Below are 18,806 nucleotides of genomic sequence, written 5' to 3' on the forward strand. Positions count from 1 at the left end.
CCACTCGTCTTTGAATTCCCAACAGGTTCCCTGGTCAGCACCGAGCTTAGCAAGGCGGTCCGCTTCGTCATTACCATCTTTCTCCGGACCTAGGGTCCTGGAGTGACCTTTGACCTTTTTCCAGTAGACCATTATGCCTTTCTCAGTGGTGAGCAGATCACACGCTAGGAATAACTCCGAGTGTTTCACGTCTCTGTTCCTGGCGTTTTTCATGTGGTTCTCCTTCCACATGGGGAAGTGAGAAATGAAGCTGTGTCTAGCGTAGTTTGAATCAGAGCAAAGGACGATTTGAGTGATGTCCAAGGCTGCCGCCTGCTGGAGGGTTATCAACACTGCAGCAATTTTGGCGTACTGACTAGACTTTTGGCCCAACCGGTAGTGATTTGGTTGCTTAGTGTCACAGTCCACCCAAACGACTCCAACCCCGGCACGGAGCTGGCCTTCGTGAAGGTAGGCGCATCCGTCAGTGTAAACTTTCGGAAGCCCTTGGCAAACATTCTCATCAAAGTAGCGATGATTGGATGCGGTTGGGTAGACTGCGGCAGTTGTGTCCAGGGGGCCCATGACGGAGTCAGAGTCACAGTGCTGGCAGCCTGCTAGCCCTTGTCCTAGCGCTAGCTTGGTGTTCTGACCATACTTGACCTCAATGTTGTATCCTTGGAGAACCTTCATCCACGTCGCAATGCGGCTGTTTGACACTCTTCCTTCGCGCAGTCGCTGGCTGTTTAGGAAGGTGACAGGCTGATGACACGTTTCAATGATCACTTTCTGTCCACCGATGTAACTACGAAAGTGTTCGACGGCCCAGACTGTAGAGAGGAGAGCTCTCTCGCAGTCTGAGAACTGGAGTTCCACCTTGCTCAGAGGCTTGCTGGCGTATGCCACAACTCTCATGTCCTGATCGTGTTTCTGCTTCAAAGCAGCGCTCAGGCAGTGAGAGGAGAAAGTAGCCTCAATGTAGAACTCTTTATCCTTGTCTGGGTAAGCCAGACAGGGTGCGGACGCCAACTTCTGTTTTAGGAACTGGAAGGAGAGTTCTTGGGGTCTGTCCCACACGAAAGGTGTGTCGTTCCGAAGCAGCTCAGTGAGGGGCCTCGCTGTTTCAGCGTACTCCTCAATGAACTGCCTGGAGTAGTTGCAGACTCTGAGGAAGATCCTGAGTTCAGTCAGATTAGCTGGGGCTTTGATGTCCTGAATGGCCCTAATGCGTCCTGCTTGGGGCTCGACTCCATTAGGGCCCACCAGCAGTCCAACATACTCCACTTTGGTTCGACACCACTGTCCCTTGAGAATCGCCAATTTAGCTCCGGCGTCAGCGAGCTGTTGCAGCACGTGACGGAGTTCGGCCAGGTGCTCCTCGAAGGTTCGACTCCTCATCAAGATGTCATCAACATATATGAGGTTCCCTCTGGAAGCAGCATCTGACATGGCTTTGTGGAGGAAGATGTTGAACTCGGCAGGTGAGTTAGAGTAGCCAAAGGGGCAGCGGTTCCAAGTATATTGGCGATTTCCAAAGGAGAAAGCCAGTTTATACTGGTCCGCCGGCTCAACCTTCATGGTCCAGAAGCCGTTGGCTACGTCAACCGTAGAGAAGAAACGAGCATCTCTGACTCTGGCTAGCTCTTGATCTAAATGGATCATAGGCCACCTGGAGAGAGGCACTTGTTTGTTCAATGCACGATAGTCTATGGTGAGACGCCATTTCCCAGTCGGTTTCAGAACCGGCCAGATGGGAGAGTTGTAAGTGGAGTTACACTCTCTGATGATGTTTTTCTCCTTCAGCTGATCGAGGATCTCCTGGATCGACTCATAAGCAGCGAGGGGAATCTTGTACTGACGTACAAAAGTAGGAGGGGCATTCGGGTTCGTCGGAATGCGAACCGTATGCAGGTTTGTGAGTCCACAGTCCAGGGAGTCCCTGGATAAAACGGACTGAAACTCATAGAACAGGCTTCTAAGCTGTGCTCTCTGCTCCTCTGATTCCAGCGCATCCGCTTTGTCAAGCTGCTGGCTGACTTCGGCTTCAAAGCCGTCATAGGGTTCAGAGGAGGAGGGTCTCTGGTGTTCCGGGCTTTCAACCGGTGACTCAGAGGGTTGAGTATTTATTGCAAAAACCGTTAGATACTGACCGCCGTCAGTATCTAAGGTTGCACTGCAAATAGGTTCCTCAGGAAGGGCTTCATGCCGCTTGATGGTAATCATTTGTGAAGGGAAAGTACTGAATGTGTCTACACCAACCTGTCTGTCGTTCAAGAACAACGGAAGTTGTCCGATCACGGGGACTGAAAGTTCGAAGTCATGGAATGAGCTATCTATCAGCATGCCCAAGGGCTTTCCTGCCGGCATGTGGATAGGACTCTGGGTCGGATTTTCGACCAACAAGTAAGCAGAACGATTGTTCAGCTCCAACAGTGGCGTGCCACAGACGGCTAAGTTGAGCTCCAAGAAGTGTGGTGATGGCTGGAAGAAGGCTTGGGTGCCTGGCAGCTTCTGATGCTTCATCAGAGTCAGACGAACAGGCACTCTTTTGACCAGTGGGGGCAGAACCGTGCTGGCCTCAACCACTGCACGGCAGGCCTGTGGAATGGTCTGTCCGGACAGCAAGTGTTCAGGGCCTTCTGAGCAAGGCTCAGAGGATGGTGTGGCTCGGGCCCAAAGGACTTGATTGCAAGTGTCCAGCTGGGCACCGAGTCGAACCAGCAGATCTGCTCCAATGAGTGCAGGTGGATCAAGCTGTGGTATGATGCTGAATGTATGTGTGAGCTGTCTTGCTCCAAGCTGGATAGTCAGGGAGCAGACCTCTGGCGCTTTCAGGAGCCTCTGCGGCCAAGTAGGTGACAAGAGCCGATGGCTACGTGTCACACTGACCAGAAGGGGGTCCTTCTGACGCAGGTGTTCAAACGTCTGCTGGCTGATGGCTGACTTTTCCGACCAAAGAGCAAGGCGAGCATCTGAGATGTGGGTGCAGTTGATGGTAAGACCACCAACTATGTGTGGTGCATATGGCTGCAGGCTGACGTTCTTCAGCGAGCAGAGAAAAGATGAATGTGTGCGGAGCGGAGTTCCAGGAGCGGTTTCGTGCCTTTGCAGGCGGTCATCGTCTGTGGGAGCCGTAGGGAGGGGCATGACCTTGGAACAAGGGTTTTGCGGCTCACTTATGCTGACTTCAAGAATGGAGGATGGTCGGCTGCTATCCGGGTTCCAGGGCTTAGGTGTGTCCACCTGGGCCCACAGTTGACCCTTCTGGCAGTCGATGAGGGGAGCTAGACGTTCAAGCAGGTCCTGACCAATGAGAAGTGGTTCAGTGTCTAGCTGGCAGACATAAAACGGGTGAACCAGAGTCATGTCTTGGAAGGTGATGTCCAGCCACGCCCGGTGAGTGACACACTCCCGGGTCTGGGTGTAGCTGGTGATTTTCAGGTCACAGGGTTCTACCTGGACTGGTTTCCCGAGCGACCGCATGGTGTCGGACACGCGATGGAACAGTGTGGAGCACATCAGGGTGATTTCTGAGCCGGTATCCAGCAGAGCATCAACCTGTATGCATCCACCTACGTTGGTGCTACAGTACAAACGGCGAGCATGATCAAGGTTTGTTAAGTCACCAAGGAACTTCAGAAATTTAGTATCAGGTTTCTCTGGGGGGTAGATTTCAGGAGACTCCTGTGATCTACCAGTAGTGTTTCCCCAGCTGATCAGGTAGGTCCTGGCCACGCTGGGGGGTTGAGCCACGCCTAGTCATGCTGACGTTGGCTCTGGGTCTGGCTTCTTAGAAGAAGACTTTGGTGCAGGGGTCTCATCTGCAGATCTCAGCTGTTTCTTCTGTTTAGCTAGGAACTGCTGAAACATTTCCTGGAGGTCGGCTTTGGTCAAGTACTCACCTGAGGACTCGCGTTCGGGACCTACCTGTGGGCGGCGCTCCTTAAACCTTCCACTGTTCCGACCTGCCTGCCGTTGGTTTTGGTTGGGCCACTTCCTGTCTGATTGTCCAGACCTAGGCGGCCAATCAGCACCCCCCTTCCCCTGTTGAGGAGATTGGGACTGCTTTCGCGGTTTAGCAGGTCTAGGTTTAGCAGATTTTGGCGTAGTGGGTGGAGCTTCTGTGCCTTCGAGCTCCAAACGCGGCTTGGCGTCGGGAGCTAGGTGCATGACGCGGTGATGTGCGTCAGGCTTTTGGGGCTTCCCGCCGGCTTCCCAAGCCTGTTGAGCGTATCTCCTAATCTCCTGAGTTGTCAGTTTCTTCATCCGACAATACATTGAGACTTCGGATCAAACACACTCGTGCAGGTTGTGAATGAACAGGGATCTGAAGGCAGGGTCTTCCTCGAGCCCAGGGCCGTTTCGACCTTGGAAATAAGCACTTTTGAGTCTGCGATAATACTCTCTGGGGTGTTCGTTCCTCCTGTGTTTGATGGAGAAGGCCCCCATTATAGCTGACGCGGAGTCGGCATACGTGGCGTATTCATCCCTCAACGCTCGGCAGAGCGAGGAGTACCGATCACGAATGTCAGGTGGTAGAGTTTCCATGAAACCGTGCACCGTTCTAGATGTGGTTTTCCAAATTAGCTTGAGCTTTTCCCTTGAAGAGGGTACTGGAAGATCAAGCAGACAACGTTCTATCTCCCTGAGATAATCGTCAACATTGGATTCATTGGTGTTAGGATCAAAGCGTTCTATGTCTTTAGCTAGCGATTCAATTTGACGTACACGGAGCCCTGACTCACGGTACGGCGCGTCATCCTCTGACTCTGACCCACGGTCTGTCTCAGAAGGCGCTGGATATCGCTGGTGTGCTCTGGGCTCCCAATGTTGACTCCTGGGGCCCAAATCGGGGTTCGGCATGCTGTGGCGGGCTGCTGGCACGTCACGTGGGTGTCCTGGGAGGTCCTCCTCCCGGGGCACGTCTGCGTAGTGCAGCCTGCGTCTTTCAACTGGGGCTTCTGCGTAATACGCTTTGTCCGGGTACGGACTGGCGTATGATTCTTTGTCCCGCAGCTGGTTATCGGCATGCCGAGTACCGGAGTAGCTAGGATGGGTAGATGGTGGAGGTGCAGGTTGGGGTGCATAACCCCAATCGGCACCTTGCACCCTTCGTGGACTGGGGGAGCGGTCTAAATAGAGGTGCCGCTCAGCTGGTCGACTTCTCACTGATTGAGAAGGCTGTGAAGATGAGGGTGGTGGTCCAACCTGGGGTTCGAGGGCGAACTGCCCTCGGCCCCTAGGTGGTCCTGAATGCCCTAGAGTGTGTGTAGGGAACGGGGCCGAAGATTGGGACAGATAAGCTTCATCTCTCCCCTGCGGCGTGCGTCCGTCCAGAGAGTCCCACACCACATACTGTTGATTATCGTATGGAGACGTATCAGGAGGTAGCCTACCTTTACGGCGGGACGGCGGTCCCTCGCTTCCTTGGGTGGAGGAAACCAATTGGTCTTTGGCGATCATCCTGGGCGGACCCTGGTTGGCTTTGCCGGCTTGCTTTCGTACCGGTGTGGGAGAGGACTCTGGCTCAGCCTCAGCGTCGTGGTGTTCCCCCCCTTCCCACTGTCTGTTGTCATCAGCAGAAGGGGGCGGGGTCTTCTCCCCATCTTCCCCAGAATCGGTGCTGTCTTCCTCCTCGTCATCCTTCTGCCTTCCATTTTGCTGTTTTTCAGCTAGCATACTCTGGAGGTTCATGATCTTCTGACCACGTTGGAGTCCTCTCTGATAGAGGATCAGGGCTAACTTAGCTAAGTGAACCTGGATTGGTTTTGTACCATCCGGGTTTTCCATTTGATCAATTACAGCTTCTAGCTCGACGCTACGCTGTTCTTCAGTGAAATCCCTAGAAGGGTAGTCGGGTTCTCGAGCAACCGCGACCAGTTTGGACAATATTTGTCCAGAAAGTAGGCCAGGTTCATAGTCGTGGGCCGCAGCGCCACCTGGTTGCTGGGAGTTGGTCAGTTCACTACTCTGTCCCTCCATTTTAACAACCGAACCAAAAATAGCCTAGTAGAGCTTCTGCAGATAGCTCAAGCTGCACCTTTTGGGCAGCAACTGCTAGCTTTGTAGCATAAAAACACTAAATTAACCTTTGTGCGCACAGGTTTTAGCGTTTTAAATTGCACGGAATGCCGTGACTGACGCTTAAAATACTATTCCTTTCAGTATTTTAGCAAAAGCTGGTGCGTTGCCGTAGCAACGTCTTACAACACTTGCAGTGTTAAATGTGCTATTATTCCTTCAGAATATTAGCAAACAGGGTGTTATCAGTCTTTGAGTGAAGGTTTCAGTTAGTTATAATAGCCACTGTGAGTTAAAGTCGCTAAATTAGCAGTTAATTTTAGCCTAAAAGGGTTAGTCAGAATTACTTACACGCTGCACCTTTAATGAGTAACTGAATTTTAACCTAAAAGGTTAGCCAGAATTAATTACACGTTGCAACTTTAAGGAAAAACTGAATTTTAACCTAAAAGGTCAGCCAGAATTAATTACACGTTGCACCTTTAAGGAAAAGCTGAATTTTAACCTAAAAGGTTAGCCAGAATTAATTACACGTTGCACCTTTAAAGGAGACATAACATGAAAAACCCACTTTTTTATCCGTTAACACAGTGTGTTTCACATTTTAAGTGTCTAAGTGAGCAAAAAGGCTTATATTATTCACTGGAGTTGCTATTTAGATATTTAATAATTAAGTTTTGGGCATATTTGTCCACCCGTTCAGTTTTTACATTATCTATTACATCAGTAATTAATTTAGTCAGGATAACTACCAAATATGGTAATGGCCCTGGCTAAACACAGAGCCAATCCGCCATTTTTTCTTCTCGCTAAGATTTTTTGTAGTCCTATTGGAAAAATGCAGAATGTCTGGTTATTTTAGCCACACACAGCTCAAAACTGTTCCTCGTTTTAAGGAAGGGTGGTGGGGCAGTATTTAAACCCAGGAGCTGATGACACTACTGCTAAAAAACACAGAAGAAAAAGTAGTGTGTGTTTGTGTTTGTTTGTGTGTGTGTGTGTGTGCGCGCGCGCGCGTGGTTCGTTCGTTCGTGTCTCCAGGCTAGTAAGTATTGAGGGCTTCATCTATCTAAAAGGAGTCATTTGCATCTGAATGTGGCAGCACCGGGACACAGCAGCAGAGCGGTAAGCTTCATATCACTCTAAAATGTCGACAAACTTTACTTTAGATTTACGGGCATTAGCAGCACTAAAGCGTTAGCATCCGGCTTGCTATCGCTAGCACAGTATGCTAGTAAAGTTAGCACCCAGATTAATGTGGATTTGGCTGATTTTCGTGGAATAAAACGTGATTTCTGATCAACGCCTTCTTTTACACCAGATGATAACCTCCCACTGATTGTAACAGCAGAGAGCCTGTGTGTTATTCTACGTGAGTGTGATGTAATCTTAGCATCCAGTAAATAAAGTCCCATATCAGCTAAAATGCAGCGTGACAAAGTCATTAAAGTGCGTCAACACAGTGGATTTAATAGTTTTAAAGAACAATCTCTGAGTGAAGTGAGGTTAGTTTTTTGTCTCACTGCAGATATAAAAACTAACTCTGCATCAGTCAGACGCAGCAAAGCTCACCGTCTGTATGAGCGTGAGCATCGGAAAGCTGATCAAATCAACTGTAAAATAATTAAAACAAAAGTAAAAATGTTCCTTTGCTTTTTAGAGTCAACATCCAGAAGACTGGAGCCGTGTTTCACTGACAGGCTGTCAGACTAACGCCCTGATGAGCTCAGCTGGGACAAACTGGTCTGATGTTTAGGTAAGTGAAGATCTGCTTCTCCAAGTCCTTGAGATGCTAGTAAAAAATAATTTAGCCAGCTTGCTAATGTTACTTTTCTTCTCCTCTAAGGAACACAGAACGTTCAGATGTTGGAGCTTCACGTCACCTACTGAGGAAGGAGACCCACCAGTAAAGAGATGGTAGCTGGACCAGACCAAAGTGAGTGATGACACACCTCAGCCACCCTCATCATTAAGAACACCTCACCCCCTGAATCACTCCGTCTGATGACAGCAGAGTGATTTATTTGATGTTTTACTTGTTTAGTCTGTTTAGAAATTATTGAATTACATTATTTTCTGTAATCGACCATCTGATCTGGATGTGTGCAGAATAACTTTCCCCAAATTCAGCAGCAGCTGGCCTACAAAAACAGCTGCAGCATGTAGTAAGTCTGTCTGCACTGCTCTCTAATGAGCTTCCTTTCATAAGGAATCATTTGTATAATTTTAGTGTCACTATTTTATTACATTTGTAAGAATATGAAGTCACTGCAGCAAAGTGAACTTGTGAACAAACACAAACGTGACTATAAACATGAAAGCTAAAGAAACAACTTTCCTAAAGCTGCTTGTAAACAAAATATGTCATTAAAGTTATTGTCTATCATTGCAGAATATGACGATGACATCATGGAACTGGTCTTTGGAAAAGTTTTCCCTGAACCAACTCCGTTTCTAGATGAGGTAGAGAAGATCTGCATCTCACCAACCCTCTGATCTCAGCATTCAGACAACGGAGGTCTCCCACTGTTATCCAGGACCAGTTTGAAGCCCACATACTGCCCCTCCCTCATCATCAGGAAACATCAATCCGTATCCTGAGGACAACAGAAGACGGCAGGAGGACAGGAACTCTGAGACCTAGATACCACCAGCACCGAGACACAAAGCACCTGTGTGCACAACGCCCGTTTAACTACTAAAGCCTGTTTATTATATTGTTCTACTTATTTGCTGTGAGGTTAATACTTAGAAAATTTGTATATTAATGTAAACAATTAAAAAACATCACTGATTGTATGTTTTCTTTTAGATGTAATGGTCCAAACTCAGCCTTGTAGACATTTATTGCATCCTGTAGGTAAATACACAGAACAGGCTCAGATCCAGGATGACCCAGCATGCACTTCTTCCATTCTGGCTGTTAGGGATTTTATCAATAACTCAATGCCTACTGATGTTTTCACCTAACGGTATTTATTTAGAATGCAGGTAAGATTTAACTATATTTGTTAGCAAAGCAGACTGATCTTGGGAATTTCACTGCAGCACTGATGTCCACCTCTCTGTACACATTAGAGAGAATTACCACTTTACAGCTAAACACATTTAATAAAGATATAGGCTACACATTGCAGACAAAAACAAAGTTGTAAGCATTAGAATTATAATGATCACATTAAAGAACATTTGGAGGAATGTTCTTTATTTTTGACTAGAATCTCAAATCTTTAAATTAAAATGTAACTGCTTTTTATCCATTTTCAGCCATTAAGACACCCAATATAAAATAAGACTACTTATAAAATTATTTATAATTATATGTATGTATATATATAGATAGAGATCTTAATAAAATGTATTCTTTTAATGGTGTTTTAATGAGCTGTATCATTTTTTAAAACATTTTTTATAGAAATAAATAAGCAAGCAGCATTCCTTGTGTGTGTGTGTGTGTGTGTGTGTGTGTGTGTGCGCGCGCACGTGCCTGCTAGCTTGTCCCTCCGTCGGCAGTGACGGGTGTGTGTGAGTGACTACAGACAAATGCATGAGAGAGTTAGCAGCCTTGAAACAGCTTGATGAACTACCCTCCCCACATGTTTTAAAAATGCTAATATGCTATGCTAAATCTGCTATGCTAAATAATGATTTCTCTATAGAACTACAAAGTCCGGCTGGGGGAGGAGAGTACAGGTCTGCACTATGGAGGGGGGCGGAGTTTACAGCTCCTCCTCCAGTTTAAAGAGACAGTACCCAAAAACGGCTCGTTCTCAAGACTCTCCTCAGAACAGGGGTAGATGAGGGTCTGTAGAGCAACAATAATGAGGAAATCAGACCAAAGAACTGCAGTTCTACTGTATTTAGACCCCAACTGAAGGATTTAGATGTAAAAAGGAATAACTTAAAAGCATGTTATGTCTCCTTTAAAGAAAAACTGAATTTTTAACCTAAAAGGTCAACCAGAATTAATTTACACGTTGCACCTTTAAAGAAGCACTGAGTTACTGGTGAGAGTTCGATGCAGCTTCCTGCTCAGCGAAATCAGCACCACTCTGTTGCTGGTTCAAGGCTAAACAACTGATTATTTTTAATTCAAGCTCTTTGGATTTATTTGTTTGTTTGTGCCGGATAGAAAATCTCTGTGTATCCAAGCCTCACACGGGCTGCACCAATTAATGTTGGGGTTATTAGGAGCGAACAATTCGTAAGCTTTAACTTACTTTTGGATTCTTCAATAAATTCTGTAAATATGGGAATATTTACTGATTTATTAATTAATTAAGATATTCTTAGATATACGGGGCACCATTCCCCTTTAACCGGGGAAAAATTGAATCCAAAACTCTTATCAGTCTTTCTTGAAGTTCGTAGAATCCTCGGAGCAGAGACTTCTCTTCGACACAACAAAGCTACTGGAGACGAAAATCTGAATTTTATAACGTTTAATTAACAATTTGTCAAATGAATAAACAGTGGCATAAATGAATAATAACCATGTGATATAATAAAAGGATGTATATTCAAAATAATGTTCAAGGTGTTTGTGTGGTGTGTGTGAGTGTGTGTGTGTGTGTGTGAGATGAATGGATCTTTGTTTCCCCAGAGTAGGTGGGGGGAGTGAGCTGTGAGTGTGTGTGGGGCTCTTCCCCTCCCCTCGCATTCCACAGGAGACCTGGATGTGTAAAGTTTTCAACTTTCCCGAACACTTCGTCGGCAGCCTGGCCAGAGCTGACGACTAAAGATATTAACGATGATCAATAAGCAGTTTATTCTTTCAAAATGACCCGACTGACGTGTTTGGGACGAAAGAGGAAAGCACGAAGCTACCTTTTAAGCAATAGATGCGGTTTATTGCTTATTCTGGACTATAGAGGAAACGGGAGAAGGAAAGAATGAGAGAAAGAGATGAGTTTCTGATTACCAGAACAGTGAAGCGTCCCTCACTGTTTTGATTTGACGGTTCTCCATGTTTCTCCGCAGTTTGGCGTCGTCCGTCGGTTTGATGGCTTTCCCCGTTGTTTTGGCCCCACGAGTGTTTCTCCAACGGGCTGGACACAAAGAGAACGAAGTTTCTTTTGGGCTGAGTTTGACAACTTACAGCGTCTCTGAGAGCTGGATGGAGCTCCGCTCGTTCCCAGTCAGGTCCTGATGGAGTTGGAGTGTAGTTTCCAGCAGTTCCGTGGGCTCAACTTGGGCACTTAGAGCTTCCGCGTGCTCAAGGGAGTCGGAGCGTTCGACAAGCGTGTCCTTACCGCCAGGTATCCTGGGCACAAGAACGAGGTTTATTTGTCTCATTCATGATTTATAGTCTTTGAAGTCGCGGGAAAGCTGTCCAAGCTCCCGCCTCCCGCAGATCGTGTTTCTGGTATTAGGCGGTGACGTCATCACAATGCTTCCGTGTGCAAAGCATCATGGGAAATGAAGTTTCTTGGCGCTGATGTGATTATTTGCTTTTCAGAGCAATTTAAGCACAGTCATTTTGGAGAAAATCACTGCATAGTAATTTCCTCATGAGGTCAGACCCTCAACATATATTATAAATATATTATATATAATATATATATATATATATATATATATATATATATATATATATATATATATATATATATATATATATATATATATATGTTTTTTGGGGGGGGCACAGATTACACATTGTGTATTTCTTTGTTTATTAAATATTTGCAGTATATAGTAGGGCTGGACAATATTTCAATAACAATATGATAGACTTATGGTTCAATACAAAAAAAGTGGATCAATAAAAAATTCCATTCAATAAAAGTTTCCATTGTCCGTTATAGCCTATTGTAATTATACTCTAATTATGACTCTAATTATAGCATATTAAAGTCATTACTTACACCCAACCAATCAAAAACAAATACCCAAGCCCGCTCTGTCACCCAGCCCTCTCAAACCTAAGTAGACAGCAATGTGACTTAAGAGAGGTGGAAGAAATTGTCCCAAAAAATAAATAAATAAAAGGATTACAGTACTTCACCAGTGTTGCAATATTTTCATTTTATAAGTTTGGCAAAAAACAAATAAAGGTGGCTTGCAACAGGAAATCGGTAAAAAAACAAACAATTGGTTTTATCATAAAGAAATGCCTCAGGTGGCCAGGGCTGCACTTAAAATATATTTGACAGTTTTCAATATTTATTGATACCAATCAATGTCATTTTTTTATCGATAAGCCTTTTTTCTATATTGTACAGTACTACTATATAGACTATGAAGTCATTTCACTAGATTCATGAACTGTTTCAGCAGCCAGTCTGAACTGTCATTAGATTATAGTGCCAGCATTGATGTAAATCAGTAGTAAACCAAAAACCTTACCCAGGGGTGGGCAATCATGGTCCTCCAGGGCCGCTAACATGCAAGTTTTAGTTGTATTTCATCTTCAACACATCTGTTTTGAATGTTCTGTTGAATAACAGGCTGCTGCTTAGCCTGATGAGCTGCTGAACAGGTGATTCATTCAGGAATCAGGTGTGTTGGAGCAGATAAAACACTAAAACCTGTTGGATAGCGGCTCTCGAGGACAAGGATTGCTCACTCATGACCTATCCTGTCAATCAGTTGGCCTGCTAGTTTTCAGCATGTATGACCAAGCCCTTTTCACTAGTCTGTCTTTATTACTTTGGTAAGCTTACCTGCAGCACCTAACCGACTTCTAGTAAAAGTTAATCTGGCCTGTCAGCTGCTAGCACTTTTCTTGCAATATTCAGCACCTTTACTCATTTTTTTAATTTTTTTGGTAAACCTATACAAGCTTATAAAACAAATGTGTGTGTAGTGCTTGTTGTAGGTTTGGTGTTCTCAAAGAAGCTTGCCAGAGATTTTTTCTTTTTAGATGTGGGCAGTACTGCAACTGCTGCCTGGCCTTGGTCTGCAGGCTCAATCCCAGCTGGGTCAGGCAGCTCAGGCACACAGCTGACCGGGTCACTGGACAAAGACTCCACCTCTGTGATGACTTTATGCTTTAGTGCATCAAGTTTTTCACCTGAAATGTGAATCGGGGATCCAGTAATGAAGCAATGTCCAACAGGTCACAGGTGGATGGATCAGCTGTTGAGGTAGTCCACAATGCAGGACTTGATGGACTTGCAGAGCTCAGTATCTCCCTCTTCATGTGCCAGGAGACTATTGGTGAACAGGTAAAGCACAGGCCTGATGTATGAAAGGGTGATGTACTCTTTTCCTGAGAGAGCGGCAGTGAAGTTTTGAAGGGGTTTCAGAGCCTTCTTTATTGCCTCCAGGACCTCGATGTCCTGCCAGGTGGGAACAAGTGGTCTGGTTTTCTTGTCAGAGGACAAGACTTTAGAAAGTGCCCCTTCCTGCTCAAGGACCCTCTCAATCATTTGTAGTCTTGATCCCCAGTGAGTGGCTGACTCGTGATTAGCTGGTGACCTGGTAGACCCAGCTGTATTTGCACATCAGCCAGGGCTTTTCTCTTCTTCCAGCTGTACGAGAAGCAGCTGACAACTCTCTTACAGACACAAATGGCTCTTGTTGTCCGGGCATCATCCAAACTGTGTCCTAAATAAACACACAACATTGAAATCCACATTTTAAAATCACTAATTATTTAATTAGGTCCATCTGGCCAAAGTTTAGTTGTGAAGCACATCTCAAACACAGTCTCAGTTAAAGACACACTCTGATAAAAATCAAGTTTTTCCTGTTCTTAATTTGTTCTTGTGGCATTTTCTTATGCTAGTTATTATTATGAATTATTTGTTCATAATTGCGTATGGTTAATAAATTCCAATAGAATTTATTAGATAATATTATTCAAAGTGACACAAATAATACAAAACACAATGACTCTCTCTCTCTCTCTCTCTCTCTCACACACACACACACACACACACACACACACACACACACACACACACACACACACGTTTTACTGAGCATTTTCACTGTCATATATATTCCTATTTCAATTAATTAATTCTGTATTGTACTCACCAATGGCCAGATGAAGTCTGTGACCAAAACACTGCATCCTTGGCCACTTTGTCAACTGCAGCGCTTTGACAACATTAGTCCCGTTGTCTGTCGTCACAGCAACTAGTCCCGTTGGGTTGAGATTCCAGCTTTTGAGGGTCTCCTGCAGGGCTTCGGCAATATGCTCTCCTGTATGATCTTGCTGAAAGTAGCTGGTTTGAAGACATGCACTCTTCAGCTCCCAGTCCTCTATGAAGTGCACAGTTACACTCATGTAAGGTTTGCAGGTCCTGCTGGACCACATGTCGGTGGTGAGCGTGTAGTGAGACACTTTTGCAAGCCGGGCAGCAAGACTGGCTCTGACATCCGTGTACATTTTGGGTAGCGCCTCTCTTGTGAAATAATTGCGACTGGGCAATTGGTATCTCGAGTCCATGGTTTTTAGCAGCTGTACAAAACTGGTCTGCTCCACCGTTGATACGGGAGCCATGTCTTTGGCGATATGGAAAGCCACTGCTTTGGTAATTTCACGCCACTTGTTACTTGTTCTTTCGTATGGCTCACTATGGCTCAGTGAAGCCCGCAACAGGGTTTGTCCCTCCATTTTAACAACCGAACCAAAAATAGCCTAGTAGAGCTTCTGCAGATAGCTCAAACTGCACCTTTTGGCAGCAAACTGCTAGCTTTGTAGCAGAAAAACACTAAATTAACCTTTGTGCGCACAGGTTTTAGCGTTTTAAGATTGCACGGAATGCCGTGACTAACGCCTAAAATACTATCCCTTTCAGTATTTTAGCAAAAGCTGGTGCGTTGCCGTAGCAACGTCTTACAACACTTGCAGTGTTAAATATGCTAGTTATTCCTTCAGAATATTAGCAAACAGGGTGTTATCAGTCTTTGAGTGAAGGTTTCAGTTAGTTATAATAGCCACTGTGAGTTAAAGTCGCTAAATTAGCAGTTAATTTTAGCCTAAAATGGTTAGTCAGAATTACTTACACGCTGCACCTTTAATGAGGAACTGAATTTTAACCTAAAAGGTTAGCCAGAATTAATTACACGTTGCACCTTTAAGGAAAACTGAATTTTAACCTAAAAGGTTAGCCAGAATTAATTACACGTTGCACCTTTAAGGAAAAGCTGAATTTTAACCTAAAAGGTTAGCCAGAATTAATTACACGTTGCACCTTTAAGGAAAAACTGAATTTTTAACCTAAAAGGTCAACCAGAATTAATTTACACGTTGCACCTTTAAAGAAGCACTGAGTTACTGGTGAGAGTTCGATGCAGCTTCCTGCTCAGCGAAATCAGCACCACTCTGTTGCTGGTTCAAGGCTGAACAACTGATTATTTTTAATTCAAGCTCTTTGGATTTATTTGTTTGTTTGTGCCGGATAGAAAGTCTCTGTGTATCCAAGCCTCACACGGGGCACCAATTAATGTTGGGGTTATTAGGAGCGAACAATTCGTAAGCTTTAACTTACTTTTGGATTCTTCAATAAATTCTGTAAATATGGGAATATTTACTGATTTATTAATTAATTAAGATATTCTTAGATATACGGGGCACCATTCCCCTTTTACCGGGGAAAAATTGAATCCAAAACTCTTATCAGTCTTTCTTGAAGTTCGTAGAATCCTTGGAGCAGAGACTTCTCTTCGACACAACAAAGCTACTGGAGACGAAAATCTGAATTTTATAACGTTTAATTAACAATTTGTCAAATGAATAAACAGTGGCATAGATGAATAATAACCATGTGATATAATAAAAGGATGTATATTCAAAATAATGTTCAAGGTGTTTTGTGTGTATGTATGTGTGTGTGTTTCTAAAATGGAGTCTGTATGCAAGATGGCTGACCCCTTTGTCTGGCTAAAGTGTGAGTGGCAACTTGCACTTTAACTTCCAAGGCACTTAGAATCATCAGTAACTTAACCTTAAATCACTCAAAACATTTCAAAGGATCATGAAACAACACAAAGGATTAATCACGAATAATATCTTTTAGTTTAACCACGTGGCCAAGCAGAAAACATTTAAAGATACCAAACAATGATCAATAAGCAGTTTATTTATTCAAAATGACCCGAAGGACGAATTGGGAGCGAAAGAGGAAAACACGAAGCTACTTTTTAAGCAATAGCGCAGTTTTATTGCTTATTCTGGACTATAGAGGAAACGGGAGAAGAAAAGGAGAGAGAAAAATTAGTTTCCTGATCACCAGAGCAGCAAGGCGTCCCCAGCTGTTTGATTTGACGGTTCTCCGTTTTCTCCGCAGTTTTCAGCGTCATCCGTCGGTTTGATGCTTTCTCCGTTGTTTGGCGTTCTCCAGGAGTGTTTCTCCACGGGCTGGACACAAAGAGAACGAAGTTTCTTTTGTGCTGAGTTTGACAACTTACAGCGTCTCTGAGAGCTGAATGGAGCTCCGCTCGTTCCCAGTCAGGTCCCGATGGAGTTGAGTGTAGTTTCCAGCGGTTGCGTGGGCTCAACTTGGGCACTTAGAGCTTCCGCGTGCTCAAGTTGTCGGAGCGCTCGACAAGCGTGTCCTTACCGCCAGGTATCCTGGGCAAAAGAACGAGGTTTCTTTGGCTGTGTCTCAATTCAGGGTCTGCATCCTTCCTCGGCCGGATTCGTCGGCCGGTTACGTCACAGCGCCGCGACTCGGCCTGTCCCAATTCGAAGACTCCTTCAAATGCGGTCGACGAATGCGGCCTTCTTTTCGCCTGAATGAAGGATGGGTTGGGTGTATCCTTCAATAGGTAGCATTTCCCAAGATGCCTTGCGGGCCGGCCGGCAGAAAAACTTAAAAACAATGGCGGACAGTGAAGCGGGAGCTGTCGGAGAGGATTGCGCATATAAATGTAAGTATAAACTTGAAAACTGTCAGTTTAAGGACTTTTTGTGATACATGAACGTTATTTTAGTTAGAAATGTTACAGTAAAAGTGCTTGTATTGCGGTCTCGGCTCGTATGTTCGGCCGCGCTCGGTGTCGTACTTCTCCCACTACGTTTCCCCCTGATTTTAATAGAAGTTTGTATTTTAGGACCAAAAGAGAAAACCAGGGAATTTATTAAGCTTAGGGCGGAGATGGACCACATGATCACCGGATCAAAGTATTCGGCGGCTGTGGCATGGAGGTACAATAACATCTCATATTTTAAAAACTCGTTTGAGTATATTTTTTTCTGCGAAAACATGAAAGGAATAACCCGTTGTCCTCTTTTCTCTTCCTGTTTCTTTTCTTACATGTTTGCTAAGACTATTCTGGAGAAAATGGGCATCCAGGGGAAGGTGCCAGCGATGAGCTTCTGGAGCTGATCTGGGAGGACATGAGGCTGCAGAGCAGCAGAGAGCACAGGAGAGAAGGAAGAACTTTGACAGCTTTTTACTTTGCTAGAAAAAAATGGTTAATGAAGATTAAACATGTACATGTAAAAGAAATATCTAAATAAAATCAGTTCTGCATTAAACTCTTGAATTTTATTTTTGTTTACAAATGAGAATTGTTTACTAGAGGGTATCCGCTGGGTCTTGAAAAGTCTTAAAAGGTGATAAATCGGTTTTGGTCAAATTAAGACCCTTAGAAAGTATTAAAAACTATTATCACATCTTTGCTCAGGCTCAGCTAGTCTAAAGTATTTTCTCTGAATTAGCTCTCCAACAGTCAAGGAAATGATTAACCCCCAGAGACCCACGGTTGTAGTATTACAACATCAGATTTAAGTCTGCAAAAATAAACCTTCCCCATTTTTTTTCTTTTTAAAACCACATTTACATTGCTAATAGGTCTTATTCAGTTCTGCAACACTATTGGCTGTTAAAATGTGTAAATAGGCCCGTTTATCTGGCCTCCTAGAACAACATGTGAAAGGTTAAAAAATATTTTGCAGTTGTTTTCTAAATTTGGGTTTCTGGGGGTTAAAAAGCTAAATAAAACGTCGAGCTCCATCGTTTAAGGTTCCTTCTGCCCAGCGGTTCCACGGTTGCTAGGCGACGGAACGTTCGCCGAGGGAGTTCATGAAGGCTAGGCCTGTCCAAATTCACAGCCGTTAACATCCGGTCTACCCGGCCGACGGAGGACCCAGCCCACGTCGGCCGGGTGGGCTGGGTCCTTCGAAGGATGCAGACCCTGAATTGAGACACAGCCTTTGTCTCTGCTGAAGATTTATGGTCTTAGTTCGCGGGAAAAGCTCCACGGCTTCCCGCACATGCGCAGAACGTGTTTCTGGTACTAGGCGGTGACATCACCCAATGCTTCCGTGTGCAAAGCATCATGGGAAATGAAGTTTCTTGGCGCTGATGTGATTATTTGCTTTTCAGAGCAATTTAAGCACAGTCATTTTGGAGAAAATCACTGCATAGTAATTTCCTCATGAGGTCAGACCCTCAACAAATATATGGTGATATTGATTTTAGGCCATATCGCCCAGCCCTACCCCTGTTCATTCTGTTGCTTTGTGCTCTCATTTACGAATAAAGTGAGATGGCTTCCGTGTGTGCCAGTGTTATGCTAATGAAAGCTACTTGAATTCTTTGCAGTGATTGTTGATTTTTCTCAGTGCCTTAAAGCCTGCCACACATGAGGGCCATCTGCTGAGCAAACGGCCTTGAATGACCGCTTGCTCAGCAAATACCTCGCCATGTGCGCCTGATTTTCACAGAGTTTTCCGCCTCACGAGACGCTGAGGTGAATATCTGACCAGTTAAGATATTTTTCGCCTCAAAGGGGTAAAAACTCGCCGTGTGCGCATTACTGAGCTGCTGGTTGAGCTGAAATATTCTAGTGGCCAACCAAAGCACGTTCTCCGCTCACATGACCCCAAGATGGCAGCCCCCTGT

The 18,806-nt window shown here is 44.8% G+C and overlaps 1 protein-coding gene and 2 long non-coding RNA genes across 4 annotated transcripts in view; 2 read left to right on the top strand and 1 right to left on the bottom strand.

Moving 5' to 3' along the window:
* LOC139062058 (spectrin alpha chain, non-erythrocytic 1-like) overlaps positions 1-18,806 on the bottom strand; it is a 610,856-nt gene that overhangs the window by 413,444 nt on the left and 178,606 nt on the right. The window lies entirely within an intron of this gene.
* On the top strand, positions 6,991-8,799 carry LOC139062061 (uncharacterized). Of its 2 annotated transcripts, none has more exons than XR_011515646.1 (3): positions 6,991-7,756; positions 7,847-7,936; positions 8,393-8,799. It is a non-coding gene; the product is annotated as an uncharacterized lncRNA (long non-coding RNA). The 2 variants fall into 2 exon arrangements; XR_011515647.1 differs by having other exon boundaries at positions 7,010-7,125; positions 7,661-7,756; positions 7,847-8,799.
* LOC139062060 (uncharacterized) lies at positions 16,718-17,437 on the top strand. Its single transcript, XR_011515645.1, has 2 exons — positions 16,718-17,104; positions 17,226-17,437. It is a non-coding gene; the product is annotated as an uncharacterized lncRNA (long non-coding RNA).

This window comes from Nothobranchius furzeri, chromosome 12, assembly GCF_043380555.1.
Source record: "Nothobranchius furzeri strain GRZ-AD chromosome 12, NfurGRZ-RIMD1, whole genome shotgun sequence".
In the NCBI taxonomy this organism is placed as follows: Eukaryota; Metazoa; Chordata; class Actinopteri; order Cyprinodontiformes; family Nothobranchiidae; genus Nothobranchius; species Nothobranchius furzeri.